The 21,338-nt window shown below is 40.9% G+C and overlaps 1 protein-coding gene across 1 annotated transcript in view; it reads right to left on the bottom strand.

Annotated features, from left to right (window-relative positions):
- LOC146830331 (pentraxin fusion protein-like) overlaps positions 1–21,338 on the bottom strand; it is a 337,598-nt gene that overhangs the window by 299,301 nt on the left and 16,959 nt on the right. The window lies entirely within an intron of this gene.

Here is a 21,338-nt window from a genome sequence, read left to right as displayed (position 1 = left end):
ATTTCAATATTACTATTTAATAATAGAGACTTGGTCATTGTTGAATCATAAGATTGTACTCAATATTTAAATAAGTCACATCCTGTTGATGTTCATATATACATTAAACTCAGTACACATCATATTTTCGTTCCATTGTGATATTCAACAATACACTCACTCCAAAGCATTCCTACACACACGCGCAATTAAGCATTTATCTATTAACAAGTAAAATGTGCTTCTACTAGCTGCCACTCTCACTTAAACATGTGTCCTTCCATCACCCACAGCCATCCAGGCATGTATTTATCCATGTTTACACCCGAAGAGCCATCAACCCCCCCATTCAAAGCGCTCTTGTGTTTGCATTTGCCTGTTTGTCCCTTGTCATGCTGCATGTATGCATGTGTTTGTGTGTGTGTGGGTGTTCTCTATCTATTAACATATGTATCTTTGCATATTGTCTCTGTAAACAAAAGTGTATGTTATTTTGTAATTTGAAGGGTATAGACTGTCTTCCTTCCCTCTGGCTAGAACCAGTCCACTCTTCTACAAACTTGAACGTTTACAGAATGTGTTTAGTACTGTGTACTTTGTCTATATCTGTGTTAGTCTTGTTCGTCATATAGTCTCACAGAAATGTGATTATAGCAGGAAGGACAAATCAAGAAAACAACCAATAGCTCATCTATTAAAATCAAAAAGGGACATGTTGCAGCGAATTGCCAGTTTAGGGGCTTTTGTCCTTATAATTTTTCTATGATGGAATGCACAGTCTCACCTTGGGAGGATGGCCCTATGCCTAAGGTGTGAATAATTCCATACAGGTGCCACTGTCTCACTTATACTGTATAGAAAGGTAGCTGGCATAGGCTGCTGCATCAATCACACTGTAATAAAGGATGCCTGAAAGGTTCCACAGCTGTGTAGGGACTGATGTAAGAACACATCAACACCAGTGGCAGTCACCATTAGCAAAGGGTGGTGAGGCGGGTGTGGGAGTGTGGGGGGGGGCAGAGCATGCACGGGGATGAGAACAAGTTAATAATAAAAAAATGTACCTCATGCCACCAGCCACCCCCTGCCTCGCTGCTGCTGGCCTCTTCCTGGTCCCAGCAGCCCCTAGGACAGACCCACATCCAATCCCTGGGCTGCAGAGCAACACGGGGATTGGCTTGAGCATGCAGGAAAGACGCTCCACTCAGGTCATGGAGTCTGTGAGGTTTCTCCAGTCTGGCTGCTGAATGCAGCCGGGCTGGAGAAACCTAAGTGCGTATGTGTGTTTTGGTCGGCATCTGATGTCCGGTCAAACACATATGTGTACTTAGGGAGTGCACAAGCACTCCTCCTCCCACCTCCCATGCCCCTCCCCTCCATGCACAAACTGGCTCAGAGCCGAAAAAATAAAACAATGCTATAGCAACAGGAACAGGAATTCTGAACGTACCCCCCTCCTCTCCCGTCCTCTCCCCCTCCCTTGGTCATGGGTAGCAACATTCAATTTGGGGCTTTGAAACCATCTGTTGTATCGTATGTCTCAACTGTCTGTATTATTCTCTGGTGTATGAGGGGCCTCAAGTATGGGTAACAACCCCATCCCTTCCTGAGTGGGGCATGAGAAAAGCACCTCCCTCACTGAGGGATCTTTTCCTTTAGTTAAATCGTTGATCATTAGATGCCAGGCCCTCATGTCGTCCTAAAGTTTATCATCCCTCCTAACCTTTTTTATCCTCACTGACTCTGCAGTGGCCCACTCTATCATATCTTTAATCCATCTCCCTAACATGGGTGGATCTGGACTCAGCCAATGAATTGTGATTCTCCTTTTTGCTAATATGAGACCCAGCTGTATGAACCTCCTAGTAAGTTTCTTAGCTTTTGGCATGGGTAGTAGTCCCAACACCAACCCTTTGATAGTGGCTGGTATGTTCCATCCTGTGAAAGTCTGCAGAGTATCTATGATCTCTATCTCTCCCCAATAGCGCACCAGCTCGGGGCAGTCCTACAGCATGTGGACAAAATGTGCATCCAAGCCTTTGAATCTCGGACATGTATCTGCTCGTTCCTGGTATATTTTGTGCAGTATTCAGGGAGTTAGGTATGTCTGGTGTACCACATTGTATTGAATTAATTTAAAGCGTGTGTTGGAACTTATTTGTTTGACCCCTTCATTTACTTTCTGTCATTGCGTCTCTGTAAGGGGCTTACCCATTGAATCATCCCATTTTGAATGTAGTGGAAGTGAGGCCGTGGGAACATCCTCCCTCAGCACTCTGTATATGTGCAAGACCAATCTTCGCCCCCGCTAGGGTGGTTATCATCTGCAATACTGTTGTGACTCGTGGCTCTTCTGTAAATGACGACCACAGCTCTCTGGCTACCGCTGAGATCTTAGCGTACTGCAGGTACTGCCCCATGCCTAATTGGAAAGCGTTATTTACTCTCTCTCTGGTTATGAACCGCTCCGCAGTGTATAAGTCCCCCATCAAAAGACAGCCACCCTTCCTCCGTTTGTTAATATTCATTACTTGCCCTATACGTTTCAAGGGTGTTACCGCCCACAGTGGAGTTTTGGAGCATACAGCGCTCTCTTAACTACTTTCTTTACCACCATTCCCCATACCCATGCAACATGAGGTATGACTTAGGTGAAAGATCCCGGAACCCTCGATCCCATCATAAAAAGTTCCGGGAGGGATAGCTTTTGATGTGTGCCCACCAATAAATGCTTCTCCCAGTTGCCTTACTCGTCGAACCAATGCACTGCATGTTGCAAATGTGCGGCCATGTAATAAAAGTTTGGTAATTTCGCGTTCCGCGAAAAAGCGGAATTTCCCAAAATGCCGCGATCCACGGCTTCGCAGAATTTTTTGCTTGTTCGCTCTTTCAAAATACGTGTTCGCAAGACATTTCTCACCGAGCACGCAAACAGTGTTCGGGAAGAGGAAAAAAGCATCGCGAGTGGGCGGAAAAAGCAATTCTGTGTGTTTGTTGAACTTTTGCATGCTCGCTGAGATTTTTTACCGTTTCACGGAGCTTTGCGTAGCGTGACTACTCAAATTCCGCCCACCCCTAGTTATAGGTTCCCACACTGAGAAGATGCTTGTTCTGTCTAGATTCTCAAGCGTTTTCAGGATGGAAAACTACTGCACAAAGCTTCTGAGTTATATATTATTGTTCAGGGGTTCATTAAATGATGCTGAGCCACTCTCTGAGTACCGCTTACTTGCAAATGTTCCAAACCTAAACTCATGAAGGTAAAAAATGCATTATATTGATATATATTCTTTTCTTTTTAAGTACACTTTGGGACTTCCAGTAACGTTTAAGAGCAAATTCATTTTTGCACACAAAAGTGCAAATTACAGAAGCACTTGGTTAATGGTTAACGCCCCTTCTTACTCAAGTTGTTTAAATTGATCAATGTTGGTTATCCATGTTGTTCGGATGTGTCAGTGCCAACATCCTGCACAACCTTACTGACTGCTGTGTCATTGATATTTTCAGCAGTTGTACTTGGTTGGAATTCAGTAGGGACAATAGAACCCTCCTGGCATTTATGTGCAGGTTGCATTTGGCATCTCTTAAAAGAGCCTTCACGTGCATACATAAACATCATCAATGTGTTTCTTTGTTTTTGCAAAATAATCCTTTTCACTGAGGTATCTCATTTCCAAGAGATTATACCTTACCGTGGGTATGTGTGCCTGTTTGTTTGCAGATTTGGTTCTCTCTGGCCAGGATCATTCCATTGTCACCAGGGACACTATTTCCAAGACTGGTCTTTTAACCTACAACCTCCAAGTCACTGATTCCAGGTATGCTAGCCTGATTATCACAATGGAAGCAAACAGGGAACTACAGTACCCTCAATGCATCAGGCTGTTTCATGGAGCTCCTATGTGCATGCAGAGATCGCTATGAACATATGCAATGAGATATAGGTAGGGTGTGTACACGAGGCTAATAAGGTTGTCCCTATATTTGTGGTCTATGATTCACTATGGGTTGGTCCTTATTTTACCGTTAGGTCCGGAGTCGTTTTCGGCCCGTATAGCCTGAGTGTGAGGCACGCATTAATATGGCCCAAACACCGGTGCCAATTACAATTTAATCTTTCTCAATTTATTTGAGTGAGTTTTTTTACTTAGGCATTTATTAGTGATTGAATAACATATATCCTTGCGATATGTGTTTACTGAGAATAGATTTAAAACTAGATCTATATATTTTCTCTTTAGGTCTCATGAAAAACCTTGTTTTAAATAGATACAGACTGTGTCGAATTTGAAGAAATGTTGTCCTTTGGTCCATTTAGACCCGGATTTGATCAAATACAAGGTATATATAATAAGTATTTATCTTCCAGACAGAATAAACTTGACATCATTTCTAGCCTAGCACTAAACTAAGTAGTCTGGTATTTGAATCTCTTTTTCTAAACAGGGTGTGCGTAACCAATGAATCTCCGAAGAATATACATATAATTGAATGTAAAGAACTGTTGGCAGGATCCTTATGGACATTGCTTCTTAAAAGACTCATGTAAGTTCTATTTCAGGTAATTTTTGGGAAATATAATATGACACAATTAGTGTAATTCCCGGGTTCGCTATAATATGGGTGACTATTTGCTTCATAATGGGTACGCATAGACTATAGCATTGCGTTCCTAAGAATTGTATTATCAATTCCACCACTACCTTCATGGTATAGCCTTTTTGATTGGTCTATTGGACACACCAGATTGTCCAGTATTCTTCTGTTTAAGTGATATTCCACCAATATCCCCTTTTTGGTGTGGCTTGAATGAAGTCTGATTGCTGTGTAGATATGGTGATGTGATTGATGAGTTAAGGAGGATGTTTGTGGACAGTTTGCATTTATGATGGAGTAAGAAGAAATAACCCTGATAATCTTTTGAAGAAATGTAATATGTTGGACTATATATTGTTCTTTTGTATCTCTATAGGATTCTAATTATTGGGACTGTATTGTACTTTTCCTGAAGAAGGTGTTGGCTGTGAATCTTGGCCCACCGAAACGCGTCGATGCTTTTAAAAAAGGAAACCACTCAAAATCTGTAAATATTGGTTTGTCTGACATATATTCGAAAAGGACATTTATCTGGGTCACAATCGATGAACTTTTTGATTTGGTGATTTCCTTAAGTCAATAGGATTATTATTACAATTTTTTCCTTTTATGTTGTTCCCAATTTTAATGTTGTGTTGTGTATTATTGTATAGGTCTCTCTTATTTTTGATCAGATTGACTGTTTTTTAATATCTATATAGTGATACGATGACACTGTCTTTGTTGCATTATTAACTATTTGACTTTGTACATCGTCTACTCTATATCTGTATATTACTTTTACTATGCTTAATAAATTTGTCTGATTTATTTCTTCTTATTGGTTTTTATGCTGTTGCTGTCCATCTTCATCCCCTTGGTATGAAAGGTGTGTTGGTTTGAATGTGTGGGTGACAAGGAGGTCTTTTCCTGACTAAGGTCATATTTGGTGCCCCTCTCCTTTGTCATAGGGGTCCCTCTCCCTTTTTTTGAAATACTTGGTACAGCCTGTTGTGCTGGAGAGTTGCTGCTGGGTATATTCCCTCTTTGTTGACGAGTCCTAGCGAGACCGTCAGCCTCCTCATGGACCATTTTAGAACTTTTGGTTTCAGTGATGATCAATTAAATAGAATCATCAATACTAAAAATGGTAATAAGATCACTGTCATATCAGGCAGAGGCGATAATTGGGGTAAGCTACTTAATCTGAAAAAGAAATTAATACGTACAGAGGCTCATGCCGAATTTTTAATAGAATATGTCAAATCAGGCAAAATCCCAATTGGGCTACAGGTTCGCAATGAACCTGGGCTATTTATAGAAAACAAAAAATTCCCAGAAACTTGGGCTATGATATCCAACAGATGCAGCCGTGATTGGATGCTCTTAATTATTGAGACGGCCCAGGAACTGATCATTATCGAAAAAGAAGCGATTGATAAATTGGAGGTTGAACTTAACAACTGCCCAGCACTAGATGAAGCCAAAAAAAAGTTGGATGAAATAAACAAAGACGTGGAAGGATATAGAGATTACCTATTAAACAAAAAAAACAATAAACTAAGAAAGGATATGGATCGTTTCTCTCAGGAAAAGGTTTATCCTTTCCTTAGAGAGAACTATTTCCAACAAAGGAATGATATGGCCTGGGAAAAACCGTTCAATAGACAAATATACAACAGAGGTGGGAGAAAACAGGTTACCTTCTCTGAAACCTCTGGCTCTAGTAGCGAAGATGATAATATGTCTAGGGACGAGCCTGGAAATAGGGGTAATAACAGAGATTATGTTCCTTTTTTAGACTCACGTCCGAGGAGAGGAGCTCGATTCAATGGGAACTCGGGGAGAGGCCAGATGAACAGGGGTCCTCCGCAACAACAGGAATATATGCGCACACGGAGTCAGCGCTATTGGAGACAGACAGAGCACCAATAATTAACCTGTCTGATAGATCTTTGAGTGATACAGAAATTAGTATCCTTAGCAAAGGTTTTAGTTTTGTACCCTCAGCCTCCATTGATAGGTTTCAGCTAGAGAAGGATCTGCGCTCATTTTTCAGAAAGGTTAGATTGAGGAGATTTTTTGAGAATAGGGATACGCGAGAACGTATAAATCATTCGGGCCTTAAACCAAAATCTCAGTTCACCCCAAGTCTTGCTATGGTTGGAAAAAACATTGAAGTTTTTGAAAAAGCGGTGGAAAGTGATATTCAGAACATCCTGAACAAATCTAATAAGTTTCTTGGACAGAACAACATCAGTAGAGCTGAAAGACAGGCTCTTAATTCTTTGAAAGCAGACGGAAACTTAACCATCAAACCTGCCGATAAGGGAGGAGGCGTAGTGCTATTTAACACCATAGATTATGAGCACAGGATGCTTGAAATGCTTAATGTCAAGGAACACTATGTACGCACAAATGAAAGAAATCTAGCGTCTGTGTCTAGAGAATGTCTTGCGTTGCTCGTAGAAGCAAGAAATAAGTCTTGGATATGTGATGACGAGTTCAAGTTCCTCAACAACTTGGAACCCAGGACCCCTGCTCTATACGGTCTACCAAAGATTCATAAAAACTGTACTGATCCTCCTATGAGACCTATAGTAAGTAGTTTCGGTTCTCTCTTGGAGCCTTTAAGTAAATATGTTGACCATTTTCTACGCCCTATTGTGTGCGGTTTGCGCTTCTATGTAAGAGACTCGGCTCATATTATCTCCCTCATTGAAGGGAAGCCTTTCTGTGGAGAGACTCAATGTCTAGTTACTTTGGACATTGAGTCTCTTTATACGAATATCCCACAGAGTGACACGGTTGATGTAATCCGAGAGATTCTGGTGGACCGTGACCTTGGGGGAGCCAATGCCGATTTTATTGTTAGTTGTGTGAACCTGATCTTGAAAAACAACATCTTTCTGTTTAAGGATGAATACTTTAAACAATTGAAAGGGACCAGTATGGGGGCCACCTGTGCTCCTAGTCTGGCCTGTTTATACGTTGGCCAATTTGAAATCAAGCACATTTACAACGAGGTGGCCCCCTTTTTCGAAAATGTAGCGAGCTGGTACCGCTACATTGACGATATTTTTTTTTATCTGGGAGGGCACTACTGACAATTTGGATCTGTTTTTGGATTGGTTGAACCTCGGAGATACCAACCTAAGATTTACCTCGCACTACAGTAGGACTAAGGTTGATTTCTTAGATATCACGATAAAAGAGGCGAATGGAGTATTGGAAGTGGAGTTGTTTACAAAGCCTATGGCTAAAAACACTCTACTACATTTCTCAAGCTTTCATCCTAAATCTCAAAGGGACAGCATACCGTTTAGTCAGTTCCTCCGTCTTCGGAGGAACTGCTCGGACCTACAGGACTTTTACAAACATGCAGAAGTTCTTAAAGGCAAGTTTAGAGATAGGGGCTATCCTAAGAAACTCCTCACTCACTCCCTTAAACGTGCACGGTTCTACGATCGAGCTGCCTTGGTCAATAAACCGGTTGCAACAAAGGAGCCACCTAACAAAGTGGTGTTTATGAGCAAATTCTGCAATCTGAGCAATCAAATCAAGAATGTTGTCAACAGAAACTGGCACATTCTTAATCACGAAGAAGAGGTCAAGCTAGAAAGACCTTTGTATGCATTCAAAAAAAACAACAACTTACGAGACATGCTGGTGCATACATATCGTGAAGAAAAGGGTGAGAGCCAGAGAACAATTCGAAATCATCCAGCCTTTGGCAACAATAGATGCGGTACTTGTAACATCTGCCCTCTATGCCTACAAACAAAAGAGATCATATACAATGGTTGCACCATGAGAACCAATACTCTGAACAACTGCAGGAGTAAAAATGTGATATATTTTCTCCGATGCCCCTGTGGTTTAGGCTACGTGGGGGAAACAGGTAGGGAATTACGAGTCAGGTTACAGGAGCATAGATCAGCAATCAAAACGAAAAAACTTACTGCCCCTCTTGTTTCACATTTTCTTGAGTCTGGACATGGAGAAAATGACTTTGTGTGGTTCATTCTGGAAAAGGTTAGAGTTGATAGGAGAGGGGGTAACATTGCCAACAAGCGTAAAGCTCGTGAACAATGGTACATTTCCCATCTTAACACTGTTTATAAGGGACTTAATTTGAGAGAGGAATGGGATAACCTGTTGGTAGCAAGGTGATTAGTACTGGTAGAGCCAGTTTTGTGCTTTGCTGTGGTGTTTATACCCGCACCTGTCCCATTTGGCAGCCAGTGTGATTAAACGTTATTCCGGCAATAGTACTGGTCTGCTTTTAAAGATACCTATTCAGACCTCTGTACCGCATTGGGTTGACATATATCTTTTGTACCTGTCCAATCAGGCTCATGGAACCAGCGAGTGTTTGTACATTATCTATTACATCACTGAGGTTTATTTATTCCCGTTGGTTTAATATACAATCGGTTTTGGACTGGTCGGATACCAGTAGCGGCGTAACGAATAGCTGCCGGGATTAGGCTTGTTTAGTCTGTGTGCCACGATAGTATGCTTTTGGCACATTAGCTTTTGAAAAGGTTGGTTGCTTTTGCAACTTACATTATCATTCGATCGGTACTGTTTGCCGCTTTTAGACACTTTGTTTCCCTGTACCTGACGGGGACTGTGTGTATTTGCTGCACCTTTCCAATATGGCACACCGGATCAGTGGACGGCCGGTTGAGATGTACTACCTCTTACGTGAGGTTGTTTAACCCTCATTGCTGAGATCATTATGGTGACTTAATACCATTATTGGGGATCGTATTGCTTGCCGTGATTAAGCATGCATAGTTTCATCCATATTGTGTACCTTGCCAGGATGGTATTGACTGTGTAGGGGTCGATTTATACTCGGCCGAAATTATTCTTGAAATCAGTCTTGAACTGGTGTGTTTGTCTCTGTATGTCGAAAAGTATTATTATATCCCTCTCGGGTCTAATCTTATAATATGTTAAATAAACAAACTGTGCTTTACGCTAGCAATTGTGACGTGAATGTTAGCTGTCCGTCATGTCTAATGCTCCTCTCTAAGATGGCGCATTCTTCCTGTGGTAAAACATATAGGACCTGAAGTTGGGGGCGTTTATCCCGGAAGAGATGTGTCTACTTCCGCCGAGCAATGTAATTAAGTGCTTGGTATTTAAATTCTGCGTTCACTATATTCCACACTTACCCGACGAGGAAGACCGTGCCACGTACACCGTAACAAGCCGATATTGAGGTAGGTTTTGAGCACAGAAGGCGATGGGCTGGTGGTTTGCTCGGTTATTTGTTAAGCATTTAAGGCTGATTAGAATATTTTTTCCACAGTGCTTCTTCGGCACCATTTCCGGATATAATACATCCGTTTATTTACATCAGATGAAGGCACGGTGACTAACTGTTGAGACAGTATTCAAGGTATTCTGTGTAAATTGCACATTCGGCTTTTTCTTATGTGAACCTTAGGAAATTCTGTTAATGACGATCGGGGCGTGCTGCTCGGTAATAGTCAGCTTTATGTCGGCTTTAGTATTTATGGCACATAGTTGTGTCGGGGTATTCTTTTTTCATTTAACCGCATACTTAGGTCTCCTTTCTGGAGTATAGGGGACACACTTCGGTCTTTTTAATGACTAAACAGGAGCTCCTATGTGCATGCAGAGATCGCTATGAACATATGCAATGAGATATAGGTAGGGTGTGTACACGAGGCTAATAAGGTTGTCCCTATATTTGTGGTCTATTATTCACTATGGGTTGGTCCTTATTTTACCGTTAGGTCCGGAGTCGTTTTCGGCCCGTATAGCCTGAGTGTGAGGCACGCATTAATATGGCCCAAACACCGGTGCCAATTACAATTTATTCTTTCTCAATTTATTTGAGTGAGTTTTTTTACTTAGGCATTTATTAGTGATTGAATAACATATATCCTTGCGATATGTGTTTACTGAGAATAGATTTTAAACTAGATCTATATATTTTCTCTTTAGGTCTCATGAAAAACCTTGTTTTAAATAGATACAGACTGTGTCGAATTTGAAGAAACGTTGTCCTTTGGTCCATTTAGACCCGGATTTGATCAAATACAATGTATATATAATAAGTATTTATCTTCCAGACAGAATAAACTTGACATCATTTCAAGCCTAGCACTAAACTAAGTAGTCTGGTATTTGAATCTCTTTTTCTAAACAGGGTGTGCGTAACCAATGAATCTCCGAAGAATATACATATAATTGAATGTACAGAACTGTTGGCAGGATCCTTATGGACATTGCTTCTTAAAAGACTCATGTAAGTTCTATTTCAGGTAATTTCTGGGAAATATAACATGACACAATTAGTGTAATTCCCGGGTTCGCTATAATATGGGTGACTATTTGCTTCATAATGGGTATGCATAGACTATAGCATTGCGTTCCTAAGAATTGTATTATCAATTCCACCACTACCTTCATGGTATAGCCTTTTTGATTGGTCTATTGGACACACCAGATTGTCCAGTATTCTTCTGTTTAAGTGATATTCCACCAATATCCCCTTTTTGGTGTGGCTTGAATGAAGTCTGATTGCTGTGTAGATATGGTGATGTGATTGATGAGTTAAGGAGGATGTTTGTGGACAGTTTGCATTTATCATGGAGTAAGAAGAAATAACCCTGATAATCTTTTGAAGAAATGTAATATGTTGGTATAAATTGTTTTTATGTTTCTCTATAGGACTCTAACTATTGGGACTATATATTGTTCTTTTGTATCTCTATAGGATTCTAATTATTGGGACTGTATTGTACTTTTCCTGAAGAAGGTGTTGGCTGTGAATCTTGGCCCACTGAAACGCGTCGATGCTTTTAAAAAAGGAAACCACTCAAAATCTATAAATATTGGTTTGTGTGACATATATTCGAAAAGGACATTTATCTGGGTCACAATCGATGAACTTTTTGATTTGGTGATTTCCTTAAGTCAATAGGATTATTATTACAATTTTTTCCTTTTATGTTGTTCCCAATTTTTATGTTGTGTTGTGTATTATTGTATAGGTCTCTCTTATTTTTGATCAGATTGACTGTTTTTTAATATCTATATATTGATACGATGACACTGTCTTTGTTGCATTATGAACTATTTGACTTTGTACATCGTCTATATCTGTATATTACTTTTACTATGCTTAATAAATTTGTCTGATTTATTTCTTCTTATTGGTTTTTATGCTGTTGCTGTCCATCCTCATCCCCTTGGTATGAAAGGTGTGTTGGTTTGAATGTGTGGGTGACAAGGAGGTCTTTTCCTGACTAATGTTTCATGGAAGTCCAGGACTCTAACTGCGTGGAATCATGGCAATTTGATCACCCTATCTAGGATCTGAGAACAGAGCGGTTCTCATAAATATCGAACACCAAATAACAGACTATGCTGTCCCGCTTCCTCACACAAATCTGTCTGTCTGTCTGTCTGTCTGTCTCTCTCTCTCTCTCTTTTATTTGACCCTCTCCAGTTTCTTTGTCTCTCTCTCTATCTTACACACTTACATGTGTTTCTCCTCCTGAGGTTGACGTACTATATTTTGTCATCTTTTCTTGAGAAGGAATCTCTCTCTTTCAGTGACAATTGTCAGTAGGAGCTGTCATGGGAAAAAGTCTGTCATTGGCCTTTGGGGACAGACAGGCAGAGGTCACTGGAGCCAAAGAAGTATCTTTGGAGCTGAAGTTCCGGAGAGCCTCCCTGCCCCTTGAGATGCTCCTTGGCATCCTTCGGGAGCAGGGATGTGGACACCACTCATACTTGTAATGTGAGTGAGTCTGACAGTGATTGCTCTAAGGTTCTGGCATGTGTCAGTTCAGTAGTTTAACCAAATAGACTATGTGAGAACTTCACCAAACGACCCCAAACCCACCAATCAGAATTGCCTAAAACTGATTTTTGTTACTTTTTGACATTAAAATCATTATAAAAGATGGTAGAATAGTGAGATGAGGGGAACTGATGGTTTCTTTTCCTAACGTTATGCTGACGGAGAGGACGGTGACACTGCTGGACAGCTGTTTTCCTGAATCTTTGACAGACTGAATTGCTGCCTTATTTTGATGAATTGATTGACTTAGAGGACGATTAATAGCCAGATTAGGTAAATATGATGTTCTGTGGTTTGATTAACGAATTATTAAAATTTGCAAATAATTAGATAAACAAAATTATTATTTAACAAACAAATGTGTTGGGCTGTTTATTGATAGAGAATAGATTGAGATTGAATACAAGATAAGAGGATTGAGTCACCATTACGCAAAAACAACTAATTTGATCTATCGACTAAATGGAGGGAATATCTCGAAGAGCAGAGTTTAATAAAGGTATTCAATGTATGTATATGTAAATATTTTCTTTTAGGTCAAAGGGTATTCCTTTCATGTCAGCGTTTGGAAAACTTATTTCTCCCATAAGAGCAGATCAGAAATGTGTAAGTGTTGGTGTTATGGGCCCCACCAATGATTGTATCGAGTGAATGTGCTAGTGCGATATTTGGTTTGTGACGAAGGGAGGATTTGAAATTCCACGCTGCATCATGGTCTCCACTTTGCCATACTGAAATTCTGACTGATCCGATATTAAAGGTATGGACTTTCAGTTTGGCAGATAGGGTACTCTGTTGCTCTTGCATCGAAGTACCCTTCCAAGCAAACTATAAATCAGGCCCTAAGTCAATATGCCAACCTGAGGCAGAAAACCCAGTGGACTGCAACCCCCCCCCCCCCCACAGTCCACTGAGTTTTACTTGACTGAGGTGAATTCTAGGTAACAATCAGTCACAGGAGATTTCAAAGAGGTAATTAGAGGAGCCCATAGCATCATTGATCAAGAATGGTCACACTCAAGAACACTAAGAAACCAGGAATACATTTTCAAAATGTATTAAACTCAAAATCCTACAATAGTGCACACGCTAGGCATAGTGAATATTAGACAGAAGAACAAAGTAGTGGCAATAATATTTATCAAGAGACAGAATAGTAACATGATGGTTTTATAAAGCTCCTTTACATCAAAATCCCTATCCTGACCTCTCTCTTAGCTAACTAAGCTAAACATAGCACACAAAGAGGCCTACTTCAAACTTCATAGATGGTTGTCACCCGCATAACTTTATGAACAACAGACTAATGTTCAGCAAAGAAACAACCACAGCTGTCCTCTTCCACCTCTGCAATCTAGCAGATAAACCACACTAAGGCTGGATGTGCCTTCCTCGCAGTGTTCAGTAAAGAGAGATGATTACAGCTTTGAATGACCCTCAGCAATGAGTCACTGGTATGAAGCTCCTCTCTATCACATAACACTCTGTTGCAGTTTATTAATTCTCTCTGAAAATTGTTAAACATTTACAAAATAAACAAGTAGCAGAACTCCATTCTAACCTTTCACTTACTTACGGTCTTTGAAGCCTTGATTATTTTTATAAAAACAATACATTAAAAGTCATAGGGCCTGATTCACAGAACTAACTTAAGACAAAATCCTAAACTTACTACTTTTGGTATTCACAGAAGTTAGGATTTTGTCTTAAGTTAGATTTAAGACAGACTTAAGACAAACTTAAGACAAACTTAAGACAGCCTTAAGACAGACTTAAGACAAACTTAAGACAGACTTAAGACAGACTTAGGACAGACTTAAGTTAGGATTTTGTCTTAAGTTTGTCTTAAGTCTGTCTTAAGTCTGTCTTAAGTGTATCTTAAGTCTGTCTTAAGTCTGTCTTAAGTATGTCTTAAGTTTGTCTTAAGTTTGTCTTAAGTCTGTATTAAGTCTAACTTAAGACCAAATCCTAACTTCTGTGAATACCAAAAGTAGTAAGTTTAGGATTTTGTCTTAAGTTAGTTCTGTGAATCAGCCCCAGAATATCAACTTCCAGGGAGTCTTGTTCCTTATTTAAAAACAGTAACAAAAAAGGCAGTTCAAAACCCAGACGGAAAAAACATGAATATCTATTCAAATAGACCGAATTATCATGTTGCAATGAATGACATTAATAATACATGTTCATTCATATTTGAAACTTATACCTTAAAAAGTAGCAAACATAATTCAAAAGAGGCATAATTAGAAGAAAATATTTATTGGGATTATAATATCCCTATAAAGATAATGACATATATGCTATGAATCTATGTGTTTAGGTGTATGAATGTATGTTCAATAGCAAATGAAAAAAAATAGGAGATTGATATTAATTATTTATTTTCCTGATTACTGTGGCTGGCCACAAAAAGAGTCCACAGGCTCAATCAGTCAATCAATCAATCAATCAATCAATCAATCAATCAATCAATCAATCAGGGAGTTTAAAGCATGCTTCTCACCCGTGATGGTCTCAAGGTCCTGGGGGTGCAGCTCTGGTTCAGCTGAAGAGCCAGGACTTAAGGCTCTTCCTGAAGGTGTGCAGAGTAGGGGAGTGTCTGATGTTGACTGGGAGCACGTTCCAGGCTTTGGCTGCGATGTAGGAGTAGTCTTTTCCACCCGCTCTGGTTCTGCGGATGCACAGGGCTTCTTCTAGGGTGAGGTCGGTAGAGTGGAGGTTCCTTTTGGGTACGAGGAAGGAGACTCTTTTGTGGAGGTATTTGGGTACAATGTTGTGGAGGGATTTGTAGGCATAGGTGAGTAGCTTGAAGGTTACTCTCTTCGCGACGTGGAGCCAGTGGAGGTCTTGCAGGTATTGAGTTATGTGCTCCTGCCGTGGGATGTCGAGGATGAATCTGGCCGCGGTGTTCGATATGGTCTGGAGTTTGCGTAGAAGGGATTTGTTGATTCCAGCATAGAGGGAGTTTTAGTAGTCCAGTCTGCTTGTTATGAGTGTGTGGGTGATGGTCTTTCTGGCTTCGAGGGGTTCCACTTGAAGGTCTTGTGGAGGATGCAGAGGGTGTTGAAGCAGGTGGAGGTGTCATGGTGAGGGAGGAGTCGAGTATGATGCCAAGGTCCTCTGGGGGCAGGGGGGTGCTGAGGGCCACTAGGAGTTGTCCCACACAGAGGGGGAGGGTCCGAGGATAAGGACTCCATTTGAAAGCATTAAAGAGGATGCAAAGGGTGTTGAAGCAGCCAGAAAAAACGTTGTTGACCTGTCGGTTCATGGAGAGGGAGGAGTCGAGTACGATGCCGAGGTTTCTGGCATGGTCTGTGGGGGTCGGAGTGCTGCCGAGGGCAGTGGGCCACCAGGTGTTGTTCCATGCTGATGGGGTGGTTCCAAGGACAAGGACTTCTGTCTTCTCTGAGTCGAGTTTCAGACAGCTGCTTCTCATCCAGGCTGTGACGTCTTTCGTTCCTTCTTGGGAGCTGAGTCTGATGGTTACAGGGTCCTTCATGAGGAAGAGGATGAGCTGGGTGTCATAGGCATACAATACAATGCTTAGTCCAGGCTGTCAGACAATGGCGGTCAGGGGGGCCATGTAGATGTTAGAGCGTAGGACTGAGTGATGCTCCATGTGGTTCTCCTAGTTGATCTCTGTGGGTTTGGAGAGGTACAGCGGGAGTCTGATCCTTTGGGTTCTGCCAGCAAGGAATGAGCGGAGCCAGTCAAGGGTTGTTCCCTGGATTCAGGCATCGTGGAGTCTGGCTGTGAGGGTGCAGTGGTAGACGATGTTAAAGGCTGGGGAGAGGTCAAGTGGATGAGGGCTGAGGTGTGGCCTTGGTCGAGGAGCGTGTGGATGTCATGTGTGGCAGCAAGGAGGGCAGTCTCGGTGCTGTGGTTGCTGTGGAATCCAGATTGGGAGGGGTCAAGGATGGAGTTCTTTTAGATGAAGTTTGTCAGCCAGGCGTTGACGATCTTCTTGATGACTTTGGCTGTAAAGGGAAGGAGAGAGATGGGTCGGTAGTCCTTCAGGTCCATCAGGTCTGCAGAGGGTTTCTTGAGGGGGGGCTTGACTTTTGCCCATTTCTAGTCGTCGGGTAAAGTGCCGGATTCGAAGGTGGCATTGATGGTGCATCATATCTAGGACACTATGGTGATGGCGGCTCTGTGGAAGATGTTCAGAGCGCAGTGGTCCATGGGGGCTCCTGAGTGAGTGCTCTTCATGGTCGTGGTGGTATCTTCGGTGGTGACCAGGGTCCAGGCGGTGATGGTGAGCCATCTGTCTTCGCTGGAGGGAAGGGTGGTTTCCGGAGTCTGGATGCTAAAATTGTTGTAGAGGGCTTTGATTTTCAGGTGGAAGTAGGAGCCGAGCTTGTTGCAGAGGCCTTGGTAGGAGGAGACTTTTGTGACTTCGCTGTGGAACTTGGTGAATTGCTGGATGATGTTGAAGAGTTCTTTGCGTTGCTGGAGTTGGTGAGGATTGTGTTCCGAATTAATGTCTTCGGTGTGGATCTTATGCATTGGTGGTAGTCTGTCACGGCTTTCTTGTAGGTGGTCAGGTCTTCCGTTGTTTTGCCATTTTTTGAAATGTCTGCAGGAGCATCTGGCATCTTGGAGGTCAGTGATGAACCAGGTGGCCTTCAGGCGGTGTTGTCGGTCGGTGGTGCAGAGGGGTGCGAGCTTGTCTGTGCAGCTGGTGATCCAGTGGTGTAGTTTCTTGACTGTAGAGAAAGGCTGATCATAAAGGTTATATATAAATACAAAGAAAAAACAATGTTTTATATGAAAATAAATAATAGTCTCCAATTGTCTCCTTTAAATTCATCTTATTCTGAGAACAAGGATGACTTTTCTGTAAAAAAAGATAGAAGAAAACAAACGTTTTCTATTTTTTAATTTTCATACAAATTAAGGAATTTATTCCAGTTGTAAATGATGATGAAGTTGTCACAAGTCTCTAAAACAATTAAGGCTTTGAGACCATAGGTGAAAAGGGTGTCATTGTTAATGGTGTAGAGTAAGTGGTAGCATTCTGCAAAACATTTGTTGATATTAAAGATGAAGTTGCTGCATTTGGATTGATGTCTGAAGCTTACAAGAATCAGCATAGGTGGGGATGACCTTAGTGGATTGTCACATATAGCCTCTTGAATTATAGGCAAATATATTGAAGTACAATACACCTGATGTTTCCTCATTGGCTGAATTATTTGTCAAATATCAAGGGCCATTATTGGCAGTTGTCCCAATGGAATGTCCAAATAAGCTGTCTCCAACAGGATCATGCACTAGAGAGCTGTTCTCACTTGGGCGGCCTGAAACCTGTGAAATGACCAAGTTCACGTCTCACTTATCCTACCCAACAGTTCTCATCCAATTTAGAATGCTATTGCTTCACGGCATTATTGTTCAGTCAGTTAGAATACATTTGTATCTATGTTTGCAATATTAAATAAGAATTGTACAAACAAGTATCAGAAGTGTTGCTGAGATTCCACCAAACAGATTAAAAAACAATGACGTGAAGAATGAATAAACATCCAAAAATATTCTTAAAGGCACTCAGTAGGTGAAATCAGGTGGTTTTATAGATATGGTCTATGCTTTTTGTATTGGAGGGATTTAAGATGATTTGCAACAAATCCGCAAAATGTGTTGGGAACTGAATCTGCACAAGCTGACACATTTCATATGCAAACCGGGCTGTTTGGAATTGAAATATTTCTGCTACGCAGGTTGAAGATACCTGTTTCTATATCAGAATCACACGTGCACATTCATTATGTCTACCTTTTTCCAAGGAGCACTTTTGAATGTACTGCAACAAAATTGTACTTTTGTTGAACTGCTAATACATAGATGAGTATGTGTTCTGATTGAATATAAACCTTTTCCTAGGAGTGAAGGTTGCAAGTAATTTGCAAGAAAGGCCGGATGTCAAAAAGTTAGAAGTGCCGTGCAAAGTAATAGAATCACGAAGGATTGAATATCCTATTAGGTTGGTGCATGCATAGATAATAATGAATTCCAGGATTGTTATTTGTCCAGCAACTGACCTCATAGGGGAATTTCTGGAGTTCTTGAAGAAAGGCATTGTATATTTTTCCATAGCCACCCAAGGATGTGTGTTTTTGATATTCATATAGATGGAAAGAAGTAATCTGCATGGATATTAGTCCATGCAGGAGCCATGTAAGATGTAGGGGGCTGATTCGCAGAACTAATCTGAGATAAAATCCTCAATTTACTACTTTTGGTATTACAGAAGGCATTTAGTAGTAGTAAAGTTAGTATTATTAACTTTACTACTACTTAACTGAGAGAAAATCCTAACTTTACGACTTATGGTATTCATAAAAGGCATTTAGTAGTAGTAAAGTTAGGAGTCCTAACTTTACTACTACTAAATACCTTCTGCGAATAACAAAAGTAGTAAATTTAGGATTTTATCTCAGATTAGTTCTGTGAATCAGCCCCTAGATCTTCTGCTACAAACAATGAAGTACTCTCCATTTATTCTATTGATGAATGATTTTCGAATGCCCTAGAGATCATTATGTGTTGTGAGGTCAAATTATAAGGGCTAAACAAAGCTTATTCATGTATAAGCGACCATGGCACAATATTTATTTTCAAAGGTTGCAATGCGTAATTCACATTGGGTTATTGCCTACATCAAAGGCTGCACGTATAAAATATTCAAATCTTCATTCAAAAGATTGAGAGCAGCAATCTCTATTTCTTTCTTCAGCTTATCTTTCACAGTACGCCTGAGGCTGTATATATATTGTGCCTTGGGGTCTTAAAGGGCGTTAGCACCAACTTTGTGCGCCCCCAGAAAACAATAGTATTACAGAAGGGAAAACACATGCTTCCTCTGCCGTAATTCTGATTGCGCTGGCATACATATAGACCCAGTGCTATCATGAGAGGGCATTCCCCAATTTGCATGGTTGCATGACCCTATGCACATGAGGGAATCACTTTGCATCGGTGCCCTTGTCATATTATGGACGCAGAGACTGAAACTTTTAGCAGGCACATTGAAAGTGGTCCACAAAGAGGAGGCACACTGACATTGGACCTCTTAATTGCAGCCCACTGGAGTTCAGAAAGGGGGTCCCATGGACCCCCTAGACCTATGGTTCCCAAACTGTGAGCCATGACTCCCTGGGGAGCCATCAAACCTAGCCAGGGGACCCACGCACCAAGGACTTTAATGCATGTTGAAGGGTCTGTTGGTTTCAGTTAAACTAATTAGAGTTAAACACATGATGGTGATGATTTGTAAGTGACATGCCTAAAGCTGTAAATCTAGTGCTTAATTGATGGCATGTCGAAGGAGATGATCTCCATATTTCACTGGATCCCCACGTTCCAACACTCCCAAATTAAGTGGAAGATGCCTGAATTATTTTGTTAGACTCGTTAATAGTTTCGTTTTTTTCCAAATGCATTTTACATCAATGTAAGTTATCAGCAAGGTACAGTTGTCCTGTCTATTAAACACACTAAGTATCATTAAGTATTGACATTTGTACTTGAATCATAGGTACTTCCAGTACACACACATTTCCAGACAGGTCTGCTCTCTCCTTGAGTATAGGAAAGTAAAACACCATACACAGCATAATGGAAGCAAGAAAGAGGGACATTAAAAAAAATATTCAGACAAATGTATTTTACTTGCATTGATTTGGAGCCAATTTTAGGGAGGAGACAGCAAAAATAAAGCTGCATGCGGTTTAAAAAATCATGAGTCACCCAGCTGAGATAGGTGTGTTGGGACATATGACGTGGGTAGAAATGGAAGTGCGTGCAAATATTCTTCAAGCTCAAAAACACTGGCAATGGGGCCTACACGCATTGGAGAGTTATCTAGCATAGTAAGTGTGATAAAAAGATTTGAGATGTTACTCTAAAAAAGGCATGGGCAAAGAAGTGTTAATAGGAATATTTTTATTAAATGCACTGCCTTAGTAATACGACATACCCTGCGTATATGATTATAATACCTTCATCAGCTTCATCCCAATTATTTTCAGGGTGAAAAATGCAAGTACTCCAGATGCCGGGCTTACATCCGCCATACCCTCCAAAAAAAGTAACAGTGGGGAGCCACGGGCAATGGCCAATGGGTCAAGGGAGCCACGGGTCGAAAACATTTGGGAACCACTGCCCTAGACATAGTCATGAAGGTGGGTAGAGTAATCAACTGCATCTGCCTGCATGGGTTTCTTTCTCCCCTCTTCAAAATGCAGGCAGCATGCTGCATGCACTGTGAATCACAGAGCAGCTTTGATGCAGCCACGCAGTATTGCACTTGAATGCACTGCACTTTCCAGGACAGTGCAAGTTTGTGGCAGCAGAGGACTCTTTGTAATACTGTTTGTGCCCAGCACACCTTTTCACAGGGGAATGTGTGCCCCATTCATAAAATGGCCTCTGATCTTTTTTCTTTTTATTGCTGCAAATATTAAAGGATATTTAAATCTTTAATTTTTGTACAATATGTGGCCCCAGGAGAAAAGTAGGAGTGGGTGTAACTAGCATAATTCTCTGTAGTGTAATTACTCGTAATTACCCCCAAATTACTTGTAATTATGCATAATAGTGTGAGGAGTGTAATCCAGCAATTAGCACTATTTTCTTAGGGCAAAATACAGCCTTAAATCCAAAAAGGACAGAGGATGCATGTTGCACTAAGAAAATAGCACTAAATGCTACAAGACACAAGCAGCAGTAGCCAGCAGCCACTAGCTTTCTCTTAGTTTATTCAATCAAAAATTCTTTATTTCGGCCGGTTTGACCATAAAAGAGTACAGAGTAAAACAGAAAAGGGAAGAAGGGGGAAGGGAAGGCAAGTAGCATTTAAAATTCATTTGTATACACATGGCAATATGTTCGTACAGGCAAAAATACCCTCTCATCTGTAAAATATTAA

Source organism: Triturus cristatus, chromosome 5_1, assembly GCF_964204655.1.
Source record: "Triturus cristatus chromosome 5_1, aTriCri1.1, whole genome shotgun sequence".
In the NCBI taxonomy this organism is placed as follows: domain Eukaryota; kingdom Metazoa; phylum Chordata; class Amphibia; order Caudata; family Salamandridae; genus Triturus; species Triturus cristatus.
This window is presented reverse-complemented; position numbering and strand designations above follow the sequence as displayed.